General features: G+C 48.8%; 1 pseudogene; it reads left to right on the top strand.

The window, feature by feature from the left end:
* The first annotated feature begins 587 nt into the window (after positions 1 to 587).
* On the top strand, positions 588 to 5,026 carry LOC101580410 (annotated as a pseudogene).
* Positions 5,027 to 9,814: the final 4,788 nt, after the last annotated feature.

Raw genomic sequence — 9,814 nt, 5'->3', positions numbered from 1 at the left:
CCTCCCTCCCTCCCTCCTTCCTTCCTTTCTTCTTTCCTTCCCTTCTTCCCTTTTTCCCTCCCTCCCTCCTTCCTTCCTTCTTTCCTTCCTTGGCATCACTCTTTGCAGCACTGAAGCTGCAGACACTTTGTGCAGAACACAGTCCTAGAGGAAGCACTATTCTAGACCTAGCAAACAAGCCCCACAAGTGCAGGCAGGGGGATGTGTGCATTACTTAGCATCTGTAAATAAAACAAAATAAAAAAGAAGTCACCTCTAACTTAAGTAAGCACCCTAAGAGTTCTTTTTTTGGCAGAACCAGGGATTGAACTCAGGCCCTTGTGCTTGCCAGGGAAGCACTTATTCTACTGAGCCATCTCCCCAGTGCCCTACCCTGAGAGTTCTAAGGGGCATTAGTAGGAAGATGATATCAGGAATGAAGTAGGGATGTCCCAGAAGGCCAGGTTTTACAGGAGACTCTAGGCAAGCTGCATTGTTGGGTGCTGTTGTGGAGTGTGAAGCGCATGCATGGATTGTGGACGGGCCAGGAGTAGCTCTGAATTCCCTTTCAATCTGTTTCCATTCTAAGAAGGCAGCTGCATGGGGCCATGGCACTAGATCGTTTTACAGATATCAGTCTGGCATCTAGCTATGAAGACTACTGGAACAGCCAGGGTCGTGGAGGTATAGCAAGAGCATGGCTGAGTGCAGGGCGTATGGGGAAGGGTGTGCAAGCTTCCCCGAGGAGCTGATCTTGCTAAGCCTGCTGGTTCATCTTTAAAACAAGAATTTCAAAACCAACTTCCTGTCTCCTACCCAGCAGAAGAGGCCCAGGGAAAGGAGTAGCATCAAGGAGCCTGTGAGCATCATGGACCTGCAGGGGGAAGCGGTCCGTCCTGTCTACCTAAGGACCTCACCAGCAGGTCCCATGGCCGCACTTGTTAGGAGAACAGCTACCAGAGGGCAGCTCTTAGTGGGCAGGTTAGTGGAGAAACCAAACAAAGAGCCTAGTCTCTCCTGAACTTGAGCCATGTGAAAGTTTTCCTGCAATGGCCGACCTTTGAAGGCTAAAGGCTCACAGATAGCCCAGAGGTCAGCCCTTATACGCAGTCTACATAAAGAAAAGATCCGGTAGCCATGTCCTGTTCGTCTCCAACCTGGTAGGTGGAAAATACCGTTGCTACGAGGCACTGGTGAGGTGCTTGGTTCCCGGGGACTGACTGAAGGCTTTTAATCCCTCCAGCATCCCTGAGAGGTGAGAAGACCTCAGGACATAGCTGAGGGATGGCGTCTCTTTCTAGAAAGCCTGGCGGAGAAGGGAAGGAGGCCAAACACACAGGCTCCTGGCACCGGCCCTCCCTGTGTAACTCCACATTCGGACTCTCATGAATGTCCAGGCTTTATAAATAACGTGACCGTGTGTGAGGACTGGGCATATAGGGTGTGCTCCCATGGTATCCTAGGGGAGCTCAAGTTTCTTGTCTGTCATAAATGTACGAGATGTGTCAAAATATCGGAAATACTCTAGCGCAGCCATGGGACCTGCTGGTGAGGTCCTTAGGTAGACAGGAATGTGGGGTTCTGGGTACACCATAGCAAAACATCTCAGGATAGAAAATCAAAGCAACAAAATAAACAAAATCATAAGCACCAGTAGGTGGAAAGACCCTGACTCAGTTACTCTTCTCTCATTGCTGGGACAAATACCCAACACTCAAAATGAAGGAAGGAAGGGCTTATTTAGCTCACCGTTACTGGAGGTTTTAGTCCTTACTCGGCTGGCTCCAAGGCAGAGTGGCACATGGCAGAGGGCAGCAGTTCTTGGTGGTGGCAGGCAACAAGACAACAAGAGCAAAAGGGAGGAGTAGCAACAACAGTGGCTACCGAGAGCAAATCTGTCTCCCTTAAATTACATCCAGACTATCCGCCTCAGGCTAGGGGTAACTCACACCCATAAACCCAGCAGCACCCACACCCATAATCCCAGCAGTGCTCCCACATGTAATCCCAGTGGATCATGAGTTAATCACAAACTCTAGAAGTGACAAATCATGAGGATTTGGGGGGACAGCTAGACACAACCGTAACAGACCCATTGCTCTTGTGCTCCAGGTGTCTGACCCTTCCCAAGAGAAAACCAACAGGCCTGTGCCGAGGCATGTCGGGACCGCATCCCCACGAACACCGCAAGCTTTTCCCATTCTGTCCTCTCCCGCCCTGCTCCATCCATCGGTGTGTGTTCTGCTGCGCCAGCGTTTCTGCACTTGGGCATCGCAATTCTTCCCCTGGCCTCTGGCTACTTCTGCATTTGCCCCCCACCTCTCTGGGCCTCTGTTCTAATTCTCCCTTCCGGTAGTGCCTGATCTGAACATGGCTTTCTAAGAAGTTTCATCTTCTTCCGGGTATTTGTAACACTTGCTGTGTATTTATGCTTTATCTTGTTTGTGACTGTTGTCTCCTCCACAAAACACCAACTCTTGCAGGGCAAGGACCATGTTTCATTCATCTTTGTAGCATGTAGACTTGTAAGGTTGATGCCTTTTACTTAATAAGGCTCTCAACAAGCTTTAGATGGGAATCATCAAACTCCTTCCTTCATTCAGTTCTATCGTTTTTCTTTTTAAACCTTTTTTGCAGTTCTGGGGATTGAACCCCAGCCCTTGCACATGCTAGGTGAGAGCCCTACCCCTGAGCTACAACCACAGACTTCTATCCCTCTTGAAAAAATTTCTTGACCATTTCTCAGCAAGTGGCAATTACAGTTTTGAAGGGAAAGCACTTCATTTCTTGTGTGTGTTTTCTTAAGACTTTTCCATTGTCAGCTGTGCACAATAACAATTCTCTCTTCTCATCGTATCAATGGATTATCTAACTCAGACAGTATACTCATTCAGAGTTTGCTGTCACCATTTTACCAGGTCCTGGCTCTTAAGAAAATCAAACCTGAAAGAGGGAAGGATCTATGCCTGCGAGTTCCCCTGCCCCGACCCGTGCAGGAGCCGGGAGTCCTGTGGGGCGCTGTGCATCGCATGTGGTACAGTTTCCATGGCTGCCCTTCCTGAATCACAGAAGGGGCCCTTGGCAGAGGCGCATCATCTATGGAGGCCTGAGGTCACTTACGTCCAGGTGGCTGGGGAAGGGAAGATTTCAGCTCAGCCTCACCGCGTCTCTGTAGCTTGCTTTGCAAACTCCATAAGACTGAGGTGATGAAAAGTCACCTATCAAGAAATCTAATGACTCAAACAAGGAGATTCTTTCTGTCTGACTGCCAGACACACGTGGGCTACCTCAGATGTTTTCTGCATCACTTGATGAGACTCTTTCCATCAGAGACAGAGCTAAGGAGAGGGAAATGCTTTGTGCTAGAAACAAAATAAAATGACAGCCTAGTGGTCCAGTACTGAGCACTGGCCCTGCCCCTACTTGCAGGCACATGACAGACTAGCAAGGCCATGTGGCAGGAAGTGGGCTGAGATGCCCGAAGACTGGGGAGGGTGAGAGCAGCACAGGGAAACTCACCTGCCTTTCCCTTCACCCAGCAGTGCGTGGTGGGTGAAAATGCCCCAAAGTTGCTGAGGGTGACTTAAGGCCCTATTTCCCACGGACAAGGATGGGCACCGTTTCCAGGGCTCTTGGGGTTGTGTTCAAGGGAAACCAGATGCCCCTTCTATGGCAGAGATCCACCACCTTCAAACACGCTCCATCTTGTCTAATTTCATTGTAGGTTCTTCAAAGGTGAAAAGGAACTGTGCCTCTAAAATATATTTTATTTTGATTTTGGTAACACGCATATAAGGTTTAAAGTGCTCTCCTTTGCCTTATGCACATGACAGTTCCTTCTCTTCATCCTCCCCCTCCCCTTGTGGCCAAATAAATAAGAGTTAGGCCAATACTTTATGTGTATATTTATTATTAGGCACTGAAGATTGAACTCAGGACCTTGCGCTTGCCAGGCAGGCACTTATGCTGCTGAGCTATAACCCGGGCCTATGTTTGTATGATTGACTCGCTCAGTGTTCTTCACAGCTGAACCACGTTAGCAACTAATAAACGCATTTCCTTTCCTTGTATCTGCTTGCCTTTAGTGGAGTTAACAAGTTTTTCATTTTCTTACGTACTTGTTTCTATGCAGCTACCACTGATCCACCCCAGAAATCTTCAGGACCGTAAAACACCGTATACCATAATTATTGGCAACTCGTTTGTTCTCATTTTCCCCGAGAGCTGCCCCCTCCCCTCACTGGCCGTTCTCAGGTCAGCTGGGCAGACGTCCCGGTCGGTGGCCCTTCGCCATCACGTAGGGTGGCCTTGTGTTTCTCCCCGTGCTGGGGCCACTGTGCCTGTTCCTGGGATTCTTCTCTTTCTTCGGTGCATACATGTGGTAATACCCAAGGGAATGGTCCTGGAGAAGAAAAGTACAAACCTAAAATTGCTTTAATCTAACTGTACATTGCACTGAGGGTTTAGGCAATATGTAGAATCATTTTCCTCCAACGTTTCATTTTAGAATCAATTCACTGCTCTTGGTAACAGATTGAGCATTCAAGTGGCCTTGAGACTTGTAATTTTTTTCCCTACAGACATAGCACAGTCGATTAACGTCATGGAGCTGAATCTGCCACAACTAGAAATGCTCAAGAGCCAGCAGGGCCAGGAAGAGGAGTTCTTGTCCACGTCCATCGGCCAGCTCACGGTGGTGCAGACCAAGTGTGTGGAAGCCAAGGACTATCTGAACGTGCTGAACAAGAGCAACAAGGGGAGAGAATTACTCATCCTACTGGCCAGTTCTGTGTACATCCCTGGGAAGCTCTGTGGTGTAGAACACGTGCTCATCGATGTGGGAACTGGCTACTGTGTGGAGAAGACAGCTGAGGATGCCAGGGGCTCCTTCAAGAGGAAGATGGACTTCCTCACCAGGCAGATGAAGAAAATCCAGCCAGCCCTACAGGAGAAGCACACCATGAAACAAGCTGTCATGGAAATGATGAGCCAGAAGATTCAGCAACTCACAGCTCTGGGGGCAGCTCAGGCCATTGCCAGGGCCTGAGAGTATGTTATAGAAATGGAGCAGAGGGTGGAACATGCCTGCTCACATAATCCCAGTGCTCCTTGGGAGGCTGAGGCAGGAGGGTTGCTGAGAGTTCAAGGGCACCTTGAACTATACAGTAAAACCCTGTCTCTGAAAAAAAAGGAAGAATTGGGGCAGAGGGACACCATATTAGTTTGGAACTTTGTGGTCTTCTGAAAAGGAAGAGTCTTGCATTCAGTTCTAATAAATGTGCCTGCTGGGCAGGAAAAAAAAAAAGAGAGATTTGTAATTTTTAAAGACTATTTATTTATTTGGTACAGGGTCTCGCTACACAGCCAGCACTTGTAGTGATCCTCCTGTCTCAGCCTCCCCGGTGTTGGGATTCCAGGCATGTGCCACCATGCCCACTTTTGGTAGCTAGCACAGTGGCTCAACATTTGGTACTGGGGATGGAAGCCGGTCCTCGCGATTGCCAGGCAGGCACTTAGACCACGGAGCAGTCTCCCCAGCCCCGAGGTTTGTAATTGTTGCTGTTGCTTTTGCGCAATATGTAGTTCTTGCTGCATCTCCAGTGTTTTGGAATTTTTAAAAAATTGTCTTGATGTGGGAATTTCACAGTTTTTGTTGTTCTTCTGGATTTTTAGTACATCCTTTCAGTTTGGAGTTCATGGACCTTAATTCTGAGAATTTCATAATCTTCCCTCTTTATTTTTTTAATACTTAATTGTGGAACCTGTAAATATTACCTGGGTCCTCCAAGAAGCAGATGACAGGACAGTATGAAGAGCAGGTTTTTGTTACAGTGTTGGCCACGAGAGAACGTGGAGCAGGTCTGAGAGGCCGGGGTGGGGCGCAAACCTGAGATACCTGGAATGCAGAGGAAAAGAAGGCTGGAGCGACACCTCTTCAGTGGACTGCCAGCGTGGAGCCAAGTGGTTCTGTCAGAGACCTGTGTCTTGCAGGCACTGACCAATTATGCAGCTTCTGCCTCTTTAAGTGGTGGGAGCAGCTCATGGGCATGTGGCCTCAGGCATGTGGCCTCAGGCATGTGGCCTCAGGCATGTGGCCTCAGGGAGCGTAGCCTCAGAATGGAGGCTGTGGTAGGCTTCGGTGGGCGCAGCTGGAAGCTGCCCAGGCTCCATCTGGTGCCTGCCATCTTTTATCATCATGTAGATGTTTATTCTGCTGCACGGATTCTGTCCTTTTCTCCTAATATTGCTCCTTAAAAAAGGGTACTGAGAAGGTTTCTGAACTTTGTTTTACAATTATTTTTTACATTCTAATAATGTAATTGCCATGTGTTTTTTACTTTCATTCTTGGATCCTCTTTTTCTGACTTTCTGTTCTTGTTTTATGCCTGTAACATCGTATCTTCTCTTTGTAGGAGTCTGGATCTTAGAAGCTTACTATGCTCCCTGCTTTATCTCTGTTTGGTCCTCCTTTATCTCTGTTTACTTATATACGCTTGACTAGATTTTTTTCTTTGCTTAGAGTCTCTTTTGCAAATGTTTGGTGACCCTTGGCAAGCTCACTGGAAACGCTGAGGGAGAGAGAGGCTGTTTGATCCTGCCGAGTGTCAGAACCGGGAGATCTTTCCTCTCAGCTCACTGAGTTTCACTGAAGAGCACTTGGTCCTTCTCCTGCATGGCGGTTCAAAGGCACCAGGGAGCTGAGCAGAGGATGTGGGCTGTGGCCTGCCATTTAGGGGAATCGTTCCTTCACTGGGCCTCCTGCGCCCTCCAGCACATGCTGAGCCCCTCATCTTAGCTATGTTTGAAGAGCCCAAATCCGTACTCCCGCTGGCAAACCTCGTGCCATGCTGGGGACCCGACCCAATGAGGACGCCAGCTGGCGTCCCTGTCTTCCTGACATGTTTTCCACACATCAGCCTTGCTCTGCTCTCTTTTGAGGTCTCGCTCTTGGCCTTCTCCAGCTCCTTCCTCCCAGACGGGGGGTTCAGTTCGTGTAGTTTTCACTCTTCATTTGTTTTCCAGCGTCCTAAATTTTTTTAAAAATATCTTGATCTTATTTCTTGTGGCTTTTCACCTTATGGTTTTGCTCCTGTCTTTGTTGAAGAGCAAAAACAAGTATTTGTTTACTATTTTATCATGCTATATTAATATTCTATACCATGTAATTTTTGGCTATGCAGTGGAGGCTTGGTCTGAACTCATTATGTAGCCCAGGTTGGCCTTGAACCAATAGCAATCCTCCTGCCTCAGCCTCTGCATGCTGGGATTATAGATGTGTACCACCATGCCCAAGCTTGGCGCCCCACTATACTGTTCTCTTAAGATTTTTTCCTATCTCTTCCCCTACCCCTAAAATGATGAACTCAAGGGTTTGTACAGACCATGTATGATACCACAAAGTCTGTAGTTTCATCCACTTTTTAACTAGCTAGAGCAAAGATAGGACTGAGGCTCAAATTTTATTTCTGGCAGATTCTATCCACCTTGTAGATAATGGCCTTCACGAAGCAACGGTAGATCCCTGCTCACCAGCTCTAAGCCTGAATTTGCACCCTAGCTTGAGAGCATACTGAAGTCACCAGAAGCAAGTTTTGTTTTAATCTTTCTGCTTGTAGACTGGTTCAAATCACATGTATTCCGGAGGTTCTAAGGTGAACGCCGAAGTCGCGTGCTGAGTCCAGCAGCAGAGTCCTAGCAGTGAGTCCTAGCAGAGCTCATTCCCTGTGCATTTCTCCTTCTCCTCTGGCTGACCAGGAAGAACCTGCCACAGTAGCTTTCTGGGGCTGGCTGCTCTTGCCCGGGTCATCCAAATGCACCTTCACTTGTCCTACCCAGAATTCGGTCCTACTGTGCAAAATCCTGCACACTTTCCCTGCCTTCTGTCCCTGCACCTGCTCCAGGGCCTTGACCCTCAGAATCTGCCTGTTCTCTCCCCTGTTGTGTGAACAGGAAGGACCTGCTTTCACTTACATGGATCTGGAGGCCTTTGGCTTATCCAAGTGGCTCCTCTTGGAATATTATTCATGGATAGGACAGTAACTTCAAGATGTTCAAAATTTCTTTAAGAAAAAAACCATTTTTTGACTTTGATATTCACCCACACATAGAGAGGGGAGGCTCTGTGGTGATTCATATGAGTGTTGTTACTACTGGCAATGCCAGTGTGGTTTGACAGCACCAGGGACCAGGACAGCAGGAGGTGGGGGAGAAAGCCTCCCTCCTCCCTCTGCTGCCAACTGCTGTGCAGGTGAAGACCTGGGCTTTCTCTCTGACCATCGAGGTAGTAAAACAGCAGATGGCTTCCCTGTAAAGAGTGTGTTGGAGAACAGGTCAAGAAATGGTTGTGCTGGTTTTTATGGAAGTGACAGCATTCCTCCAGGTCAAATGTCTTCATTTCCTCATTATCACCAAGTGTGGCGGAACTGAAAGAACGCATCAAGACTACCCTGCCCGTTGCTTAGCAGCAGCTGCGTTATCCTTCCCAGCAGATGCAGAGAAGTCCAGTTTTGAAGGTGGAGAGAAAGGGGCTGGGGACAATGGTAGGATTCCTACTGGTTGGCACAGTAATGAGACATTTTAGTGCCATTATGTAAGAGGTCCTGCCTTGCAAATGAAGGAGACAATGAGGATGACATTTACTTTCCTCATTGCGGGTTGTTCTGTACTGTCTCTGAGAGATGATGTTTACCTGGGAGAGAGGCATGCGTGTGTTTGCCCTGCCATGGTCATCTGTTGCATGACTCAGAGGATCACAAGACACCCGCAGTGCACACTGGTGGGAAGACAGAACATGATCTTCCAGGGGCTGCTTCCCTGGGTGAGAGGAAACTGGGAGGAAGCCAGGAGACAGACTCTGGGTAAAGAGGAGGAGGGCAGCTTGGAGGGAGGGTCTCAGCTGCCGTGGAGTCCCTGGAGGGCTCTGTGTGGCCCTGCAGCAGCCCTCCAGCCTAGATCACCTCAGAAGAGCCCTCTTCTCCCAGGCAGCCTCCCTGGCTTCTTCTGCACGCAGTTCAGAAGGCAGCAGCCAGTGCTCTCCCTGCCTCTGGAGATCTTCAGGGTGCACAGCTGTGGCTCCACATGGGGACCCTGCAATGCACTGCTGTCCATTAGTGTGGGCTGACTCTGGGGTTTGTGAGGATCCCATAGATGGTACTGGGGGACCTAGAAAGGTGAGGAGAGGGCCTCCCAGCAGTGGGTTGAGAAAGGAGGAATTTCTTGTGAAAGGAATGGCCTTGGAGAGGGAGGAACATGGGTGGTGTCCCCAGGGAGACCTCGGAGGGGAGTGGAAGTTTATACTAAGCACAAACTTTGATTCTCTCCTCCTCCTGTTTTCCTTGCCCTTGTGGCATTGTTGATTCCTGGTAAAGGTCTCTTGCAATCAAACTTGTCACGGGAAATGCTACCCAAAACAGTTTTTCCTTTTACACCTCTGACTCATTCTGTTTGTGCTGCTAAGATAAAATGTGAGGTTGAGTTATTTATAAATAGCAAAAATGTATTTCTCACAATTTCAGAGGCTGAATAATGCAAGACTAAGGCAATGCAGGATTGGTGTTTGGCTGTCCTGCGAGTGCCTGGTCTCCCCCTCAAGGATGGACCCGTGATCCCCTGTCAAGGATGGACCTGTGATCCCCTGTCAGGGATGGACCTGTGATGCCCTGTCAAGGATGGACCTGTGATCCCCCTCAAGGATGGACCTGTGATGCCCTGTCAAGGATGGACCCGTGATGCCCTGTCAAGGATGGACCCGTGATCCCCTGTCAAGGATGGACCCATGATCCCCCTCAAGGATGGACCTGTGATCCCCTGTCAAGGATGGACCTGTGATCCCCTG

This window comes from Octodon degus, unplaced genomic scaffold, assembly GCF_000260255.1.
Source record: "Octodon degus isolate 3935 unplaced genomic scaffold, OctDeg1.0 scaffold00136, whole genome shotgun sequence".
In the NCBI taxonomy this organism is placed as follows: Eukaryota; Metazoa; Chordata; class Mammalia; order Rodentia; family Octodontidae; genus Octodon; species Octodon degus.
This window is presented reverse-complemented; position numbering and strand designations above follow the sequence as displayed.